The following is a 21,612-nucleotide window of genomic DNA, read 5'->3' as shown; positions in this document are numbered from 1 at the left end:
AGTGCATACTGTGGAGGCCACTGCATAGGCTACTTGAAGCCACCAGCAGTGCCAATGCACTATGAGAGCTATGTCTCATTTCCAAAAATTGTTGCCTGCCTGGCCATCAGATAATACAGATGTTGATTCCCGTAGGGAATTTAAAATATTTGTCCCGAATGAGGAAATTTATAATACCAATATAATGGTCCGTTATTGGACATTATAAATTTTCCAGCTGACTCATTCTTGGGTGGTGTGCTAAGTCCCAACTGATGAGCCTAACTTAGCACACGAGGGCGAAACGCAGGCAACCAAGAATGAGTCAGCTGGAAAATTTATAATGTCCAATAACGGACCATTATATTGGTAAAATAAATTTACTCATTCGGGACAAATATTTTAAATTCCCTATGGGAATCAACATCTGATGGCCAGGCAGGCATCAATTTTTGGAAATGAGACATAGCTCTCTTAGCGCATTGGCACTGTTGGTGGCTTCAAGTAGCCTATGCAGTGGCCTCCACGGTATGCACTAGCCTTGCGTCTTGGGTGGTGTGCTAAGTCCCAACTGATGAGCCTAACTTAGCACACGAGGGCAAAACACAGGCAACCAAGAATGAGTCAGCTGGAAAATTTATAATGTCCAATAACGGACCATTATATTGGTATTATAAATTTACGCATTCGACACAAATATTTTGAATTCCCTATGGGAATAAACATCTGAACATTAGCCGTTGCCGATATAGACAACAAATATAGCGTGGCTGTACCATACATCAGCCTAGAACTATGCGGTGGAAAATGAGGTTTACTAATGAAAGGGGTGCATTAGACCGGTAGCGTTCAGTAACATGCTGCTAGCGACAGTCCGGTTCTTATCTCTTCATATTCTGACATAACCTGCCTGCTGGCAGTAGTTTCCCTGTGAAAATCAGGTGGTAGACATCCCATTCATCATTTGTGCGTGTGGGACATTTATAAGTAGGAAATACGGCGTTCGGGAGCCACCTTGTATATATATATATATGGTATATGGTATATGGTTATTCTCCTCTCAGACAACTGTTGAAGGCCAAAATTTACTTCACACTGAGAACATAGTTATAAATAGAATTGAAGAATTCTGACAAACCATTGCTGAATGGACTGAATCTGATAACTTGACTTTGCTGTTAAGTGCATCAAACAACCGAGCCATATTCTAGAGTTTGGCAAATGAGAGACATATACAAAATAATTAAAGCACTATTGCTCAGGCTGCATTTTGCAGAGCTGAGTATAAAACCAATCACTGAGAGGCTTTATTATATAATGATGCAATATGTCTTCCAGGTCCAATGAAGAGTCAAAACGAATTCCAAGATCTTTAATGTAGATGCATTTTTCAATAAATACTCCATCAAGAGTGTAGGCAGAAAGAATATGATCAATCTTCCTATGACAGGTAACCATTTTAGTTTTGGCTGTGTTGACTTTCATATCATTTTGCTGACACCACTACCCAAGTTGATAAATTACAATTCAAAGGCTGCAGATGTCATCAACAGAATAAACAGCTTTAAATAATTTCAAATCATCAGCAAACAGTCAAAAATTGATGTCAAAACATTCAGCAATTTAACTGACATACAGTTTGAACAAATGTATGTATTTTACATTTTTAAATATGTATCAACTTCTTGAGAAATATTACAAGATGAATATACAATTATGCTTACATTTAGTAGATCTAGGTAAAGTGTTTGACAGAATTCCAAGGAAAAATATATCGGCTCAGTTGAGAGATTATGGAATCAAATATATGCCATTAATAACAATCAAAGGCATTGATGTTTAGCTTCATGTTGGAGTGAGAGTTGATAGTAAAAGGAGCTATTGGTTCAAAGTTGTTCTAGGGGTCAGGCAAGACTGTATTATTTCATCTCTGTTGCTCATAGTCCATGCAGAACATTCACTGGAAGGCACCAAATAATCAGTTCAGTGGATGTGTAATAAGCAGTTCAGCTTTTGCCAGAACTTGCAGTCTTGTATCTTAGAACTTGAAAGAAAATTCAACAAGTGTTAGTACAGTACATATATGCTTACCATGATTTATTTCTTCGTAAGCTGCAATCACACATAGCAACTTTTAATGTGCGACTGCTCAAAATACTGCACTACTCAAGTACTGCATTGTTTGAATACTACCACAGGCCATAAGACAGCAAATACAAAGCTTGTATTTGCAAATAACTTTGTAGGTACTATGACCATGCCTGAACAGGGAAAGTGATGTAGTGGCAGCTTTGCAATGAATATCTGTTTTGTTCTATAACTTTCTGGTTCTTCACTCTGTTGAAATTAATTTATGATTAAATAAAAATTTAAAAATTACCTGATAAAGAAAACATATGACAACATATACGTGAAAATGAAAAAAAAAATTAAAAATAGAAGTTTTGACAGACTAAAGATCCCAACAGTTATAAAAGCCTCTAGTGCCTGGGATAGGTCTCCATAGAAAAAAAATCATTCAGAATTTTATTTATGTGATTGTTCTATAAAGATACTACATATATTTGAAAACGTCACAATTTATGCCCTTTTTCACAGCATGTTTCATATGTGTAACATTGGGCATTTAGTGGTACAACCAGAAACAATGGTCTTTATAATTTCTGCTGAAATACATTGCAAGAAATAGTACAGAATAAACCTAGATGACATATTTTTATGCATAGAATCTTTTAAAACAATTCCTGTCCTTATTAAAGCACAGGTATACTTCACATTTTTCACAAAACACAAATTATATCAACTTCACAGAAATTTTGCATCTTCCATGTGTTTCCATCCATAGAGCCCAGTGATCAGCTTTGTCCGTTTGGCAGTCCTACATGGGGACGACCGTTGTGGCTGCTATCCTTTTCACCTTAGACATATCTTCAGCACTTAGTTGACCTTGTTCATGCTTCCCTGCAAGAACAAGGCCAGCAGCAATGTCTGCCTGGAACTTCGTTAGGGGCATAGAGTGTTCATCAAGAATTTTACAATCTATTCTATATTGGATCCAGATGTTTACAACAGCATAACCTTTCAAATAGAGCAACTGACAGAGAGTCTGACAAGTGTATATATAAATATTCCTGTCATAATCCTGCAGTATAGGGTAAAGATGCTAATATTCTTGTTTAGGTTTCCCATTTGGGAGTCAAAACAATCATTCTCCATAACGCAAATGGAGGAGATCCTGGTACTGATGCTGAATTTGCTAGCATGCTGCCCCAAACTAAGTTCAAGGCCAATTATATTTATGTGTGTAAGTTACAACAGAATATTCAGTAAGTCAATTGGAATTTTTCTCAGATTAAATTGGAATATTCTATTAGGACTGGATTTTAAGACATGCTTTACATTTTTATAGTTTATTGTGGAGTGAAAAACTACCACTCATAAGGAGCGTTTGAGGACAGGTGGTTATGTACGGAAGTAGCCGCAACATTTAGCACACACAAACTCTGAGTTGGAAAATTTCAGTAATTTTTAAGAGATGCTGATTTTATTAAATTGATTATTTGTAGGTAATACACAAGGCTGACATTTTAATAAGCTTGTAAAGAGAAGACCGTAGTTTTGAGTTTATTTATGACACACATTATACCGGATGGTTTACCAGCCCCTTATTTTTGTCGGAGGTAGGTAACCAAACTAACTCATATATCATAGTCATCCGAAAAACATTAGTACCTACTCTTTTATGGCCTTAGTATAACTTAGTTGGCCTTAGTACAACTATACCGTTTATATAATGCTCACCAGTGTGATAGAAACCATTAGCGGCAGTCTTATTTCTACTATTTAAACTATCATGAATGTGTAAAACGATCACAGCTGCGAATAACACCATCTTATGTTTGGACAGGAAGTGTCTATAAGGACTACAACGTGCTAGTTATGCACCACGGCTCGCTGTACTTAAGGTGGCTAAATCACGCATCACTGCTATTGTACCAGCCAAGCTGTCTGGTAGTAGATTCGATTCACAGGCTGGTACACTTTTTTCTTCGATTAATGCTGTTTACAGTGACTGTAATATGAACACGTCATCCTGTTCCAAAGAGTGAATTTTTATTCGGTCCCGAAAAGGACCGTTTTTATCCGACGTTACGTAGCCAGGTTGGACTACGACATGATGGTCTATAGAATGGAAGGTAGGAAACTTAAAGGGGTCCACCTTTTCAATACAAAAATTTTATAGTTTATTTACAACATATATTTACACTTGGAACTAGTTTCGACACTGTTTGGCGTCATCTTCAGCCAAAATGTGGGAAATAGGCTAGCATGTAGACATTTATATTACACAAGGCGTTACATTAAACAATACACATCTTACGAGGAGATAAAAACAGGGACGAATATAGAAACAAATGAATCGTCGAGAAAGCAAACGTTATAAATATTAAAAATAACCTTAACCACACATCTTGCAGTGCGAAGATATTCGCCTTGAATGATTCCTGAATACAAAACGCACGCGCACACATTTCTGAAGAGCCAGCAGGCAGGAAAAAGTAAAGTGAAACCTTAAGAGTTCTTCTGAGAAGAGTTCATCATTTTTTCCATGTCCCGGCTAACTAATGAAGTCTCCCTTGAGTTCCTGATAAACATACACAACAGGAAATTCTCCTTCACTCTCAACAATAGCTATAAAGACCAACGGTAAAATGCATTTTAAATATTGTGCAGAGACGTGAAAGCATGATCTTGAACATGATATAACTTCTTCATTTAACCCAATTTTTACACAAGGTGTTACATTAAACAATACACATCTTACGAGGAGATAAAAGCAGGGACGAATATAGAAACAAATGAATCGTTGAGAAAGCAAAAGTTATACATATTAAAAATAACCTTAACCACACATCTTGCAGTGCGAAAATATTTGCTTTGAATGATTACTGAATGCAAAACGCACGCGCACACACTTCTGAAGAGCCAGCAGGCAGGAAAAAGTAAGGTGAAACGTTAAGAGTTCTTCTGAGAAGAGTTCATCATTTTTTCTATGTTCCGACTAACTAATGAAGTCTTCCTTGAGTTCCTGATAAACATAAACAACAGGAAATTCTCCTTCACTCTCAACAATAGCTATAAAGACCAACGGTAAATTGTATTTTAAATACTGTGCAGAGACGTGAAAGCATGATCTTGAACATGATATAACTTCTTCATTTAACCACCTTTTGGAAGTCTCTCTCTATATTACATAGCTTCATTAACACCACCATTCTGTAGATGCACAAAATAATCTTGTAATCTTCACAGGTCCGGTATTCAGCTCGACAAGAATATAAAATTGGTATTAAGGAGTACGTTTTCTGAGAGTTTGGAGGTTGAATGTGCCAGTATTTGTGGTGTATTGTTGCAGCGTTACGTGTAGGGTGGGGGCAGGTTTCTATGATGTTTATTGCGGGATATAAGGCGGTAAAGCTATGGCGCGAGATGAAGAGGAACAGAGCGTGTTGGATAGTTTAGGTCTGGGGAGCGGCCATTGTTGGATTAGGAGGGGAGAGGGGAGGAGCGGTAGGGGAGGAGGATTGGAAGGAGGGGAAATATGGAGGGTGATGTGGTGAAAGTGTGTGGCGTGACAAAGTATTATGCATAATGTGAAAGACAGATCTGTTTTTCGGGATATTCATGTTTTTGAAAAATTCAATGAGAAAGTCGAATAGGATCTTTGGTTTCTCTGAGATATCATTTAAGTTTAGGTTGGGATTGAAATATTGGTCTAAATGAATACAGAGGTTTTCAGTGACGTCTAGGAAAGAACCTTTGTTTAGAATATTTAATTTATTTGTTTTTATCTCCTCGTAAGATATGTATTGTTTAATGTAACGCCTTGTGTAATATAAATGTCTACATGCTAACCTATTTCCCACATTTTGGCTGAAGATGACGCCAAACAGCGTCGAAACTAGTTCCAAGTGTAAATATATGTTGTAAATAAACTATAACATTTTTGTATTGAAAAGGTGGACCCCTTTAAGTTTCCTATCTTCCATTCTCAGTTCAATACGGACAAAAATGAAATTCTTAGATTTAAATGATGGTCTATAGGTAGGAAATAGGGCACCCTGCATATTCAGTATAACAAGTGTTCGAAATGTTGACCACCTTGGTTTATGCAGATTTCAGCATGATGTTTTAAAGACATTCTTTCATGTTGTAACATGTCAGGTGTAACAGCTTGGCATGCCTCAGGTGCCGAAGGTGACCAGGATCTTCAGGCTCCTGTGCATACACTACCTGTTTTAATTGACCCCACAGGAAGGAGTCAAATGGTGTTAGATCGTGTGATCTGGTGGGCCAGTGAATGGGTCTGCCTCTTATCCATTCATTTGGATATGAAGCATGAAGATGGTTCCGGACGACAATTGATCCGCGAGGTGAAGCCCCATCCTGTTGAAAAGACATTGATAATCGTTCACGCAGTGGCATATTCTCCAGCAACTGTGCGAGTTCATTTTGAAGGAAATGAAGGTAGCACGCTCCCGTTAGATGTCCGTTGAAGAAATATGTTCCGATGAGATAAGTCACCCAAGATCCCACACCAGACATTTACTCCCCACTGCACTTGAAATGGGCCTCGTCTTACCCAATGGAGATTCTCCGCGCTCCAATAGTGTATAATATGCTGATTCACGGTGCCATTGTTGTGGAATTGTGATACGTCTGAAAACAGGACTCTTGACATAAAGGCTGGTCACCCTGCGTAATGCCCATTGAAAAAATGTTACTCTCATCATTATTTATGAGCTTCATGTCCGTATTGACAGATTACACATATATGGAAAAGAAAGGATTCCACCTGATCAATACAATTTATTATACTTGTGGTTCTTACAGTACCGGTTTTGGCCTATTTGGCCATCATCAGCTGGCTAATGTTGATGTTTTGCATAGATTACATTACAATATCTGAAGGAAGTTCCCATCTTTGATTGGCATACCTGGATATGTCTAATGGGGCATATAAGTTACGATTTATCGTTTAAATTGCGGTACGTAAGTATGAATAACCTTGAGGTTTAAGTCGTGATTATAAAAAAACTTAACCTAAACTTAAAAGCTAATCGGTTGTTTCTTTTCCATATACTGCATGTAAAATGTTCTTCTAGCATCGAAATCACATCCATGGAGCTGCTGGCGTAACTGTAGATGGTATGGGTGAAATTCATTCTTATGCAGTATACGCATGAGTCTGTTGTGCAAGTGTCCAAGTACTAATATGAGGGTTACTATGAACAGCGTCCAAACCAGCCTCTTCATTTGGACCAGACGTTCTAGGAGCATCTCTAATGGAAGTTACCCTTCCAAGCATCGCAGTTGACCGCAATCTTCGTTCAAGGTTTCGGAATGTATTGGTAGATGGTGGTCTTCTCTCAGGAAAACGTTTGTGATAGAGACCTTGCGACTGGACTGCGTTCTGCCTTGTTTCCCCATAAATGAGCAACATGGTCAACGTACTCGTCACTGGAATGCATCGTGAGTGAATGAATACGTGCTGTGATGTAACCTGGTGTGCATAAACAAATAAAAAACATGCATAAGGTTGGAATCGAACCACTACAATACTGGTATTCAGACACCTTGTGTCAACGGCCTTTAACCGACTCAGCCACAAATACAACATCACGATGCTCGCTGAAGGATTATTACTTAAGTATGGCCGTTCGACTTCGAAAGTTAATATCTATGTCAAAGTCTTCATGCTCCAACGCACGATAGACAAATTAGTCCAGAGCAGTGAAGAGCTTGGCTTGTTTGTCAACGCTTCCAAGACCAAAGTTGTTGTCTTCTCTAAAAGAAAATTTCCAGCAACCCTGTCAATAAACGGCAGTAAGATTGAACAAGTATCCTCCTTCAAATACTTGGGTACTGTGCTAGATGAGGAATGTGATTCCAAGAGAGAGATAAAATCTAGAATAGAACATACCAGGAGGCAATTTTTTTAGCATGAAACAGCTCTTTACAAAATCGGACCTAAGTGTGCAATTGAGAATGCGAATGATTCGGTGCTATGTATTCTCCATTTTTCTCTTTGGATATGAAAGCTGGACCCTTGACCAAAATTTAGAAAAAAGAATTGATGCTTTTGAAATGTATCTATATCGCCGCCTACTCCGAATACCATGGGTGCTGAAAATTTCAAATGACGAAGTCCTTCATCGCATGAAGAAACAAAAAGAACTATTACTTACTGTTAAAAAAAGAAAAACCCAATATCTAGGGCACATTATGAGAGGCGAGAAGTACCACCTATTACAACTCATCATTGAAGGTAAAATACAGGGGAAAAGGTCTGTTGGCAGGAGGAAGAATTCATGGCTGAAGGACATCCGAAGATGGCACGACTGCACTTCAGAAGATGCTTTCCATGCTGCAACATCACGTCCAGAGCTGGCTATGTGGACCGCCATCCTCCGCAAGGGGAAGGCGCCTCAAGAAGAAGTGTTCATTTAACTTTTTACCATTACGGAGCACGTGGCATACATATTAATTCGACCGTACTTTCTCCATAAATTAGCAACAACTTGACGTACTCTTCATAGGAATACATCGTGAGGAAATGAGTAAGTGCTGTGATGTGACCTCGTAGGTGTGGATTATTATTTGTGTGCGTTGGACTCGGGATGTTGTAAATTCGAATCCCATGTTGGCCATCCTGAAAATGATTTATTTTCCTTGATCATTTTCACAACCAGGCAAATTCTGGGATGGTACCTTAGTAAAAGACCAAGGCTGATTTCCTTCCCAATCCTTTCCCCATCCATCCTTAAGGGAAAGGCACCAAACCAGAGCGCATCTCTTAAAATCAATAGGAAAAAATATTGATTATGCCTTATGTTGGATTCAAACCACTACACTGCCAATACACACTTTGTGCTACAGCCCTTAAGTGACTCGGCCACAAAGTCAGCATACTATCCGCGCACCTTTTTAGTGATAGATTTTTGTACTCGTTGGAGAAGTAAGAAGGGTTCCGTTAATACTGCCAACTGAATGGAAATGAAATCTGAATTGAATCGATAATATGATCGATCGATATGAATTTTATAAACCTTTATTATTTTAAGCAAACAACTGTGTCACACACACAATATTTAATACTATATAACATTTCCCGTTGTGAAACGCGTTTCTAGCATGAATTCTATAGTTTGGCTTTGCTGTGTAAACAACAACAGTACGAGTACTTAAAGTGTACGCCAGATGGCGCACAGCCATGATAAGCGATTCTTAGTTTGTGTTTCAAAGGTTGCCAATACGAATCTCGAAGATTACCAAAGTCGACCGCTTCAGCACTAGGGTGTAAATCTATCACTAAAAAATGCGCAGATAGTACATGATACTTGCTAAACGTTTAGTACTTAAGTATGGCCGTTCCACCTCGAAAGTTAATATCCGTGTCAAAATCTTCAATGATGTTTTACAGTGTTCATTTAAGTTCTTTGCATTACAGAACATGTGGCATAACCTATTAATTTGATTGCATTATGGGCACCTGTTTTATTTCAAGGCGCAATAAATCACGTTTGCAGAATGGTCTTTTGTATTTGGTGCAGAATTGTGCATAGTAGTTTTTCCTTTGCTAGGTCCCTGGGTCAATTTACAGTGATGACACACAGGTAGTGGAGAGCCTTATCGACCATAAAGAAAATTTTCAAGTTATTTGGTGTTCATAAAACTAAATTATAAAGATTTTTAGGTTATACATGTTATTTGGGTTGCCCATCTCAAAAAAATAAGGAGCTGGTAAACAACTAGGTATATCAAGAGATGTTTAGAATTAAACATGTTGTACAGGATATAAGGGGACTTGTTAAGAATGTGATTGGTGTTTAATGATAATTAAAAGTAAATAGGTCCATGAGATATTTGGTAGTTTGACTAAATCACTGAGAAGAGGACACTAAGGTCCTCGAAAGATGTACGGTGTATTTTGTGATAATAAATAATTAATTAAGTAAATTTAAGTATTGACAAGGCTGATTTCAAATATAACAGTGAATTTATTGTAGCAGACATTATAGTCAATACGGACCAATACAAAATCAAACGACTATGATTTAGTTAATAAGATGAAAATGGCTGGAAAGTTTTACCGGAGCATAAGGGATCTAGCATGGAATTGAAAGGTCCTACGACTATGCAATGAGGTGTTATATACACTAGTGTCCAAATGTTAAGCATTATTGTTCTCAAATGAGATTTTATTTGACGGAAATAAATATCACACGAGAACACGTTCACTCCCTTATATAAATTACTTTGTTGTCACTGTAAGTCACAACACACAATTATACACACTAGCAAGTGACACTACAGCACTTAATAGCGGAGTACCCTGAAGTCGATTCTGACAAGTACAGATATCAACACTGACTCGCGCAGTATAACATACACCCTCCTGAACTCATGGACTCCACCTCGGAGCCCAACAGTCGCTCGCAGTCCATCACTTGCCTTCGAGTCCAACACTGACTGACACACCTCGATATATATACTGTTTGATCAACGGTCTAGAATTATCGACTTCTGGAAGGGTTCTTACAATACTCTAATGGAACACACTCAAAACATCGATTGACCAGCTAGTCGAAAGGGTACTCGAACTTTCATTTACTGTTTACCAATACACACAGAAATTTCTCCAACACTCCTAATGTCTACATTTATCTGGATAATAAACCTTACAGTAAGTTTCCAGTACCCTTCATATATACCTTATTATAGTAGAATAAATCTAATATACAAACATTATAGTTTTCAACCACTTTTGACTATATAGATTTTGAGGTTAAATTTATACACAATACGTATTTGAGGTTATACAAATATATAATACATATTTACAGGGAAACCCTGTATTAGTCATATTTAACATTTAATAAATGATAATTTAGCATTTAATAAACTATAACCAAAATATACCAAACATAATTGAAGGTTTTACACAGTTACGATGTCGTACCTACGACAATTATCCCCCCTAAAACCTTCAATATCTATCCTGTACATTCCTTACTCTAGGTCTTAAATTATATCTAGGTGTCGGTTTTGTCTATGTTAATTATCCTTGAGATTCTATGCCTATGCCTATATCTTCGTCTCTTTTAGTCCTCACTATTTAATTACACATAGACTACCTCAATCACACTGGCCTCTCGTTGGTGCTGTTGCAGTACACATTTTGCAGCCAAATAGTTTGATCGGTGGACACCACCTTTCCATGGGGGATTCGCTGGGTCTGGCCGACTGTGTCCCTATTCGCTTGTTTGCACCTTTGTGTTTTCTTGGGGCCCACGCGTCTTCATAGTCCACCAGTGTGATGCACGGGAGAGGCTCGCACGTCACGGACTTGGCCCTGTTGAGTCTCCTCTTTTACTGGGATGCCGAATTCAATGTTCCTACCTGCATATGGTTTCGTGCCTGGACTAGTGTCCTGGTCAGGTGGCACCCTCATTTGTTGGTTGGTGGTTCGGACCCCATTGGTTCTCTATCTCCTTGAGGGGGCCCCCCTGGCCGTATCGTTGCCATCGCTACAATGATCCCGTCGTCCCGTGGAGTTGCCATCTTCACGACGCCGGAGCCGCCATCACTGCTTGTAGGCTTCACCCGTGTCTCCAGAGCTGTTGTGCTTCCACACAGGGCACTCGCTTGTTCCACTGGGCCTTGAACTACGGACTCCACAACCACAAGCATCACTTCGGACCGCTTCGTTGCTGTCCTGCACAACGTCATTGATCACCTCGGTTTTGAGAGAGCACACTTCGTTGTCCAAAGAATTGATTTGGTCCTTTATTTCTTGAGACTGGGCCTCGATTTTCCACTCAAGTTTTTCGGATTGGGCCTCGATGTTTCTAGACAGGGCCTCAATTTTTTCAGACTGGGCCTCGATTTTCCACACGAGTTTTCCGGATTGGGTCTCGATGTTTCTAGACAGGGCCTCGATTTTTTCAGACTGGGCCTGAATCAAAGCAGTTAGTTGTGTGAACATAATGCTTACCTGGTTGTTGGTTTCTTCCTCCGAGGTGACTTCGAAGTCGAAACTGCCTGGGTCCCTTTCCTTGTCTATCAAATCCTGGTGCAGCCTCTCTTGTAAGTCCGCTTTGCTTTCAGCCGTCGGTAAACCTCGGGATGCCAGCACTTTACAATGCTTATTGAAGATAAAAGGTTTCCACCTATTCAATACACTGACATAGTGATTCAATTAAGACATCACATATTTATTATAAACATTATGGTGTACATTATGGTACTGGAATAGGTGGAAACGTTTTATCCTCAATAAGCATTGTAAATCTCGATTCAATACGGACCATAATGAAATGTTTAATATTAAATATGCCAGCGCTTTCCGTAATATTGCTACGGTCATTTGGTCGATCTTCATTGTCGAGTCTCGAAGTGTCCTGTCCTGTCGCCAATTTATCATTCTCAAATGTGATTTTATTTGACGGAAATAAATATCACACGAGAACACGTTCACTTCCTTATATAAATTACTTTATTGTCACTGAAGTCACAACAATTATACACACTAGCAAGTGACACTGCAACACTTAATAGCGGAGTACCCTGAAGTCGATTCTGACAAGTACAGATATCAACAAAACTGTCTTGAACTCTCCGACTCCACCTCGGAGCCCAACAGTCGCTCGCAGTCCATCACTTGCCTTTGAGTCCAACACTGACGGACACACCTCGATATATATACTGTTTGATCAACAGTCTAGAATTATTGATTTCTGGAAGGGTTCTTACAACACTCTAATGGAACACACTCAAAACCTCGATTGACCAGCTAGTCGAATGTGTACTCGAACTTTCGTTTACTGTTTACCAATACACACAGAAATTTCTCCAACACTCCTAATGTCTCTACATTTATCTGGATAATAAACCTTACAGTAAGTTTCCAGAACCCTTCATATATACCAAATTATGGTAGAATAAATCTAATATACAAACATTATAGAGTTTTCAACCGCTTTCGACTATATAGATTTTAAGGTTAAATTTATACACAATACGTATTTGAGGTTATACAAATATATAATTCATATTTACAGGGAAACCCTGTATTAGTCATGTTTAACATTTTATAAATGATAATTTAGCATTTAATAAAATATAATCAAAGTATACCAAACATCATAATTGAAGGTTTTACACCTACGACAGCGTAAGTTATGAGTAAGCAGGGCAACAGGAAATAGACCTCAAATCGCACGACATATGCACCTACCAACCTTACGTGTTCACTCTGTGTAGGAAAGGAGTGTTCCCTGCTTTGATTAGCGGCATAACCGCAAGGTAAACACAGCCAGTGCCTGTGCCCCATATACCCCCAGTCGTGTTTGCCCTGTTATAGTGTGCGGAGTGTAGCCTCGTGGTGAACGTGACAACATAATGGCATGACGCTGCCATTTGGACCCTGTTTTTGCAGGGTAGAATACTCGGCCGCCTGGAAGCAGGCGAGACACAGACCGAAGTCGCCATATCCTTGAATGTGCTACAAAGTGTCATTTCCAGGCTTTGGTGATGATTTCGAGACACAGGAGATGTTAGTTGTAGGCCAGTACCAGGTCGACCAAGGGTAACCACCCTACAGCAGGACCGATATCTGGCCTTAACCGCCCGACGAAATTGGAGTGCACCTGCAAGACAATTTTTGGCAGAGCTTGCAGCCATCTCAGGGGTTATTTTACTATTACATGTTATGAGTCTCATTATGATAGCCGTATTGGAGTACAGAATGTAAAAAGTTTCAAACAAATTTATTAAAAACCACCAATCCAATACTTTATAATCTTTAAGTTTGAGATACAAATATTACATAGATGTTAAAATGGGACCTGTTTCGGTTAAGCTTTGTAAGCATCTTCACCCACACTTAATCTAAAGCTAAGTCAGGCCCTGAACTGGGTTCCTCATTAAAGTATAATACATGCTTTAATACAAAGTAAAACAGTCATAAGAATCTAGTCTGTGGAGAAAGCAATGCTTAAATGTAACTAAAATTCAACAATAAACTTGTCATAGTATTATATGTACATGGAATGAATACTAGTGTTTGTTTAAAAATCTACATTAGACAGCTCACTACTACAATCCATTACAAAGATTATTCTAGAAGGAGACACAACACTTCTGTACTGATGCTTCAAGCGCCTTTTGAACTTATCACGCAACCACTTGGAGTCAACAACTCTACTGTAATACTACGTACCTGATTCTCATTCAACAACGTTCGAAGATTTATTTTTCAATATTTCAATTAATCCACGTTTCATTAATATCAAATAATTTGTACAATCCAATTGTATGTCAGATCATTATGACTATGTCTCGTTCTACAAGTGACCAACTTGTACTTTTTTAGACAAACACTAGTATTCATTCCATGTACATATAATACTATGACAAGTTTATTGTTGAATTTTAGTTACATTTAAACATCGCTTTCTCCAAAGACTAGATTTTTATGACTGTTTATCTTGTATTAAAGCATTTATTATACTTTAATGAGGAAACCAGTTCAGGACCCTGACTTAGCTTTAGATTAAGTGTGGCTAAAGATGCTTACAAAGCTTAAGCGAAACATGTCCCATTTTAACATCTATGTAATATTTGTATCTTAAACTTAAAGATTGTAAAGTATTGGATTGGTGGGTTTTAATAAATTTGTTTGAAACTTTTTACATCTCAGGGGTTGCCGTTTCCTGGCAAACTGTGTACCGGAGGCCCAGAACAACAGGGCTGTTTGCTCGACGTCCAGCGGTGTGCGTCCCGCTCACTCCAGCAGAGACACGGGCCCGTTTACTGTGGAGCCGTCAACATCGAAACTGGACAATGAATGAATGGAGGCATGTGCTCTTCACAGATGAATCCCACTTCAGTTTGCAGAACATTTCGCGTTGCACATTAATCTGGAGAGAACCGGGTAGCCGATACAACCACAGGAACATCGTGGAACGGGACCAGTATGGTGGTGGTGGCGTCATGTTGTGGGGCGGGATCATGTTGAATGGCCGTACGGACATGCATATCTGCACGGGTGGTCCAAGGAATACTGTTAACGCTCTGAGATACAGGGATGAGGTACTGAGACCACATGTTCGACTCTTCAGAGGTGCGGTTTTTCCAGACTTTCTCTTAATGGACGATAATGCCCGACCGCACCGTGCTGCTCTGGTGGATGAATTTCTGGCTGGGGAAGACATTCATCGCATGGATTGGCCAGCGAGGTCTGCGGATCTGAATCCTATAGAACATTCCTGGGATGCATTGGGGAGGCGAACTGCATCCCGTCAGCCTCCACCAAGGACCCTCCAAGACCTTTGCATAGCAATTTCCGAGGAATGGGATCGACTGCCACAAGAGCTCTTGGACCATCTGATAGTGAGCATGCCACGTCGCTGTGAAGCACGTGTGGCCGTTAGGTGAAAACCATACACCCTATTAACAGCATATTTTGTTGTGGAAGACATTGCCAAGTTTTGTTAGTTGTTGTCAAAGGTGTACCTTAGCTATCAGAACTTTTCTGGCACTGTTTATTTGGACAAGTTGTGTGACGTATGGTGTGTTATTCAGCTTCCGTTTGTTCAGCAATCCGTCTGACATTCCTATCAGGTGGTATGGTCTCGTTTAGTGATTATGCTTAACTTTTGGACACTAGTGTACGAACTATTTTTCTCCCTATTCTGATGTATGGGGCAGAATTGTGGACTTCAACATCCAGAGAGGAAAGCAGAATCCAGGGTTTCGGAAATGAAGTTCCTTAGAAGCATGCTTGGAAAGACAAAAAATGTCCATATAAGGAACAGAGTTATGGGAAAGACTGGGGATAGAGAAACTACAAAACAGAATAGGGACCAGTAGACTGATCTGGTTTGGCCACATCAGCATTATGAAAATAATAAGAACCCCTAGAGCAGTGAAGGAATGGAAGGTGAATGGAACAAGACTCAGGAGGAAGCCAAGGAAAAAGTGGATAACCAATGTAGAGGAAGCAGTGGAGAGTAGAGGTGTGAACCAGCCCAGAATGTTCAGAGAAAAATGATGGAAGAACAGGCAGAGATCACTGGTCCATTACCCACCTGGCAGGGAGTCGTATAGTGAGTGCAAAAGAAGAGATTAGGTGTCCTGATGAAGCTACACGCCATACATTGTGGCACAGTAATTCTAGTCCGGTAGGTAGCACCTTGTAAGGGCCCCTTACCAGGGTTACAAGTGAAGTCCATAATGGCAGTTTTGGTGGATAAGGAGACCTTTGGCACAGCGCAGTTCCGATGGGGCATGCCAGTACTCAGTCTGCTGCCTTCAAATCGAATCAAATCAAATCGAATCGAATCAAATCAAATCAAATCAAATCAAATCAAATCAAATCAAATCAAATCAAATCAAATCAAATCAAATCAAATCAAATCAAATCAAATCAAATCAAATCAAATCAAATCAAATCAAATCAAATCAAATCAAATCAAATCAAATCAAATCAAATCAAATCAAATCAAATCAAAATCTCTTTATTTGCAAATGAGGTATCTACCTCAGAGGCAAATGGTACACTAAAACACATTATTGTCAAGCATTAAATATTAAATTAACAAGAGAAGAAAATTGTCCTATAATACAATATTATACAATTTACGCTAACAATTTTTTCTATTAAACACACAGCTCATCCTTAATAAATTTATATTGTTTACAAAATTCTACTTATAATATCTCCTGTACTACTTACAAATATAGTCAACTGATATACAGTATGTGGAATTACTTCAAATGATACTATACAACTGGTATAAGATTAAACTTTACATGGAGGGGGCGGAGTCAGGTGGGAGTGGGGGGAAGGATAACGTGATAACGTATGACGTATAATCTGAAAAAACAAGCTGTTTTTAGGGAGTTTAACACTGTTGAGAACTGAAATAAGAGAATCAAATAAAATTCTTGGCTTTTCGGAAATGTCGTTCAAGTAGAGATTAGGATTGAAGTATTGGTCTAGATGTATGTAACAGGCTTCCGTGATATCTAGTAGGGGGCCTTTGCTCAACGTGTCTAATATTGCTAAATCTTGATCTAGTCCATTAAATTTGTGTCCATAATCTTGTATGTGCTGACCAACTGTGGAAAACCTAGTGTATTTAATTGCATTGAAATGTTTGGCGTATCTAATCTTGAAGCTCCTGCCAGTTTGTCCTATATAATGAACTGTTACAGTCGCTGCACTGAAACCTGTAAACTCCTGACTTAGTAAAAGGACGTAACACTGTTCCACACAGCCCACACTGTTGACAGCATTGAGTATCGTGTAACACTGGTAATGCGACAGTTGTTGGCAGAGTAATGTAAGACTGTTAAACAGAAAGCCGCAGTATTGTGTGCAATGTGTTTAATGAGTTACTTTCTGTAGTAAAATTTAAAAATAGCCTATTTAATTGATGAGAAAATGTTGTCCAGGAGAAAAGGATACTACAATTAGCGTTGAATATTGTAGAGGATGTAAATCATCAAAATTTGCAAGGTAAGCAATAAAGTTATACTGGCCATGAGGTGAACAGAACCTTAACCATAACATGATGACCGGGCGAGTTGGCCATGCGCGTAGAGGCGCGCAGCTGTGAGCTTGCATCCGGGAGATAGTAGGTTCGAATCGTGGGAAACGACATGGAAAGAAATGTGATTGTAGCGGGAGATCTGAATTTGCCAGATGTCAATTGGGAAGGAAATGCGAACGACAGGAAGCATGACCAACAAATGGCAAATAAGTTAATATGGGAAGGACAGCTGATTCAGACAGTGATGGAACCAACCAGGGGGAAAAATATCCTGGATGTGGTGCTGATAAAACCAGATGAGCTCTATAGGGAAACTGAAGTAACAGATGGTATTAGTGATCATGAAGCTGTTTTTGTGGTATTTAAAAATAAATGCGATAGAAAGGAAGGTCTTAAAAGTAGGACTGTTAGGCAGTACCATATGGCTGATAAAGCAGGTATGAGGCAGTTTCTAAAAAGTAAATATGATCGGTGGAAAACGGTTAATAAAAATGTAAACAGACTCTGGGATGGGTTTAAAGAAATTGTTGAGGAATGCGAAAACAGGTTTGTACCTTTAACCCTTTACTGCATGAATTATTTTTCGTTTTCGTTTGGTGAAGAAAATTTCAAGCTTCAATGTTCAACTTACGTTCAGTGTTTTAGATTTACCAGCAATTCTTAACTGGGGCTAATAGCTTAACACTCGTATGTGATGTGAATTGCCATAACAGGGTATATATACGATTTTTCACGATTTCACGCTAAGCTTTTAACATTCAAAGACCGAACATTACTGCCTACTGGCCATGGGTACGTATTGCAGGGCGCAAGTATACTTGCACGACCGTAGGTGGTTGGTACGCGTGCATGCTGACGGGGTGGAAGGAGTACCTTTGGTTGTAGGGCTGTTTTGTCTTATGTTATGTAAAAAAAACAAGGCATCACTGGTATATGTCTTTAAATGACTTACAGTTAACTACCTCCGTCCACAATCTGTATCCATTTACACAGGAGTAAAGATGTATGTTGCCTGAGGGCAACAGTATGCAGTAAAGGGTTAAGGGTGGTAAGGAATGGTAAAGACCCACCTTATTATAATAGAGAAATAAAGAGACTAAGAAGGAGGTGCAGACTGGAAAGAAATAGAGTTAGAAATGGCTGTCCTCACCAGGATTACCTGATTCAAGAACTGGAAAAAATCCAAAGAAAAGCAGCTCGATTTGTTCTGGGTGATTTCCGACAAAAGAGTAGCGTTACAAAAATGTTGCAATGTTTGGGTTGGGAAGAATTGAGAGAAAGAAGAAGATCTGCTCGACTAAGAGGTATGTTCCGAGCTGTCAGCGGAGAGATGGCGTGGAATGACATTAGTAGACGAATAGGTTTGAATGGCGTTTATAAAAGTAGGAAAGATCACAATATGAAGATAAAGTTGGAATTCAAGAGGACAAACTGGGGCAAATATTCATTTATAGGAAGGGGAGTTAGGTATTGGAATAACTTACCAAGGGAGATGTTCAATGAATTTCCAAATTCTTTGAAATCATTTCGGAAAAGGCTAGGAAAGCAACAGATAGGGAATCTGCCACCTGGGCGACTGCCCTAAATGCAGATCAGTATTGATTGATTGATTGATACACTGTCGGCAGCCCTGAAAATGGTTTTCCGTGGTTTCCAATTTTCACACCAGGCAAATGCTGAAGCTGTACCTTAATTAAGGCCACGGCCGCTTCCTTCCAACTCCTAGGCCTTTCCTATCCCATCGTCGCCATAAGACCTATCTGTGTCGGTGCGACGTAAAGCCCCTAGCAAAAAAAAAGTGATGAAATATGCAGACATGCATGTTCAGTACTCTTGCAATGTTTATACTTCCTTGCAGTTGCACAGCTTACATCTTCTGCAAGAACATCCGAATCTACTGATGAACAAAGCAAGGTTGCTTATTTAATGCCACTAACCAGTCTTGTGCTTTGTTACATCAGAGTACGGTTGCAAAATCAGGACAGGCTTCGTGTTCCACCTCTGAGAGTCAACAAGTCAGGGAACAAGTGCCTCCTATAGATTTATTGAATGATGACTTACTAGTAAGTAGGACCAGCAGCGAACCCAATAACTCTGAAAATGATAAAAAATACATACCTTCTCCTGAGGAGAGTTCTGGAAAAGATTCTGATCATGGTTTATCCCTTCATCTGAACAACCACACTACTGATATTTTTGATAATCCTGTTTGGGCTGTGAGTAGTGTAACCGACAGTGAAGCTACGATTAATAATAGAAAGGTTTTAAACAAAACAGTAATTCGTCAGCAAGGAAAGACGTGTGTTAGAAATCCAAGTCAGTGGCTACGAAACAAGCATAAAGCAAGCTACGCAGCAGGGAAAGCTTACGAAAGCGGAACAGGCAAGATTGTACAGGACAGAGTAATGAAACTGCCAGATCAGTGAAGCTCTTTGAGCAAGATATATATATGGAAGAACTGGCACTGCACCTAGGTGTAGTGTTAGATAAAAATCTAACCTGGAATACACATATAGAAAGGAACATAACCCGGGCCAAGAACTTGCTATATGCATGTAAAAGAGCTGTCGGGAAGACATGGGGCCTAAGACCATCAATGGTGATGTGGACATACTCAATGATCAGTAGACCGTTGATGGCCTATGCTGCAATCATCTGGTGGCAGAAAGTAAGCAAAGGAAAAGTCAGTAGTAGATTGGATAGCCTACAGAGAACGGCATGCATAGCCATAACTGGGGCTATGAGAACTACACCGACAGAAGCCTTGAATACTTTACTAGACCTCCCATCACTATGCAATTTCATAAAAGGACAGGCTAGAATGTGTTCATATAGACTGGCACAATCAGAGTGCTGGAATGCACAAAGCCCCAATCTAGGACACTAAAATTAACAGCGTAATAACAGAGGAAGTTCTACACATGCCTTCGATCATATGATACCAAAGTACACCTTTGAAAAACCGTTTGAGACCCAGATAATAAAAAAGAAGACTGGGATATCAACGAATGGAATACTGAAAAAGAAGGTATAGTGTGGTGGACTGATGGCTCAAAGACTGGGGATGGCACAGGAGGAGGGATCAACGGGGAAAGACCTGAGAGATCAATCCAGATGAGCTTGGGCAAACACACTACAGTACTTTAAAGTGGAAGTGATAGCTATCACATAACTTAAAGAAAATCTGAAAATGAACTATAGGAATAAGAAAATTTTCATTTTTACGGACAGCCAAGTGGCCAATAAGGCACTAGAAGCAGTCTGGATAATATCCAGAATTGTCTGGTATTGGCATTTACTTCTCCTGAAGCTCTCAAAGTACAACGTTGTCAACATAATATAGGTACCAGAGCATGTAGGTATAGAAGGAAACGAAAAGGCACATAAACTGGCCAGGAAAGGGGCAGAAACACATTTTGTAGGCCCAGAACCTGAATGCAGGATTTCCTATGGACAAGCCCGAAATTACATAGGAAAATGGGTACAAAAGAAACAAACGGAAACTGGAAAAATACTCCAGGATGCAGGCTTGCAGAGGAACTAATAAAAGGACTAAACAAGAAGCATACTAAAGAACTGTAGAAACTCAGCAGAGAAAATATAAGATAGGTAGTAGGAATGTTGACAGGAAACTGCCATCTGAAAAATACACCTACACAGAATTGGATGATAAGAGACAACATATGTACGAAATGCAATGAAGCAGAAGAATCAGCTGAACACATGCTTTTCGAATGTGAGGCGCTGGGTAGAATCAGACTCTCCACTCTAGGACTACCAGGTGAAGAGAGAGAAAAAATCCAAGAAGACACAATTAGAACAACGTGCAACTTTGTGAAGAGAGCAGGTTTGTCTAGATGGGAATGAAGGAAAAATATGGTAGCATAAGATCTTAGAGGTCGACGCTAATTAGGAACTAATATTTAGAGGATCCATGAAGAAAAGAGGAAGAATGAAACTGCCATGAAAAAATTACGGAAATAGAGAGGACGGAATTCTTCCGGTCATACTG

The sequence above is a fragment of the Anabrus simplex genome, chromosome 2 (assembly GCF_040414725.1).
Source record: "Anabrus simplex isolate iqAnaSimp1 chromosome 2, ASM4041472v1, whole genome shotgun sequence".
Classification (NCBI taxonomy): domain Eukaryota; kingdom Metazoa; phylum Arthropoda; class Insecta; order Orthoptera; family Tettigoniidae; genus Anabrus; species Anabrus simplex.
The sequence above is the reverse complement of the archived record's forward strand: the minus strand, read 5'-3'. Positions refer to the sequence as shown.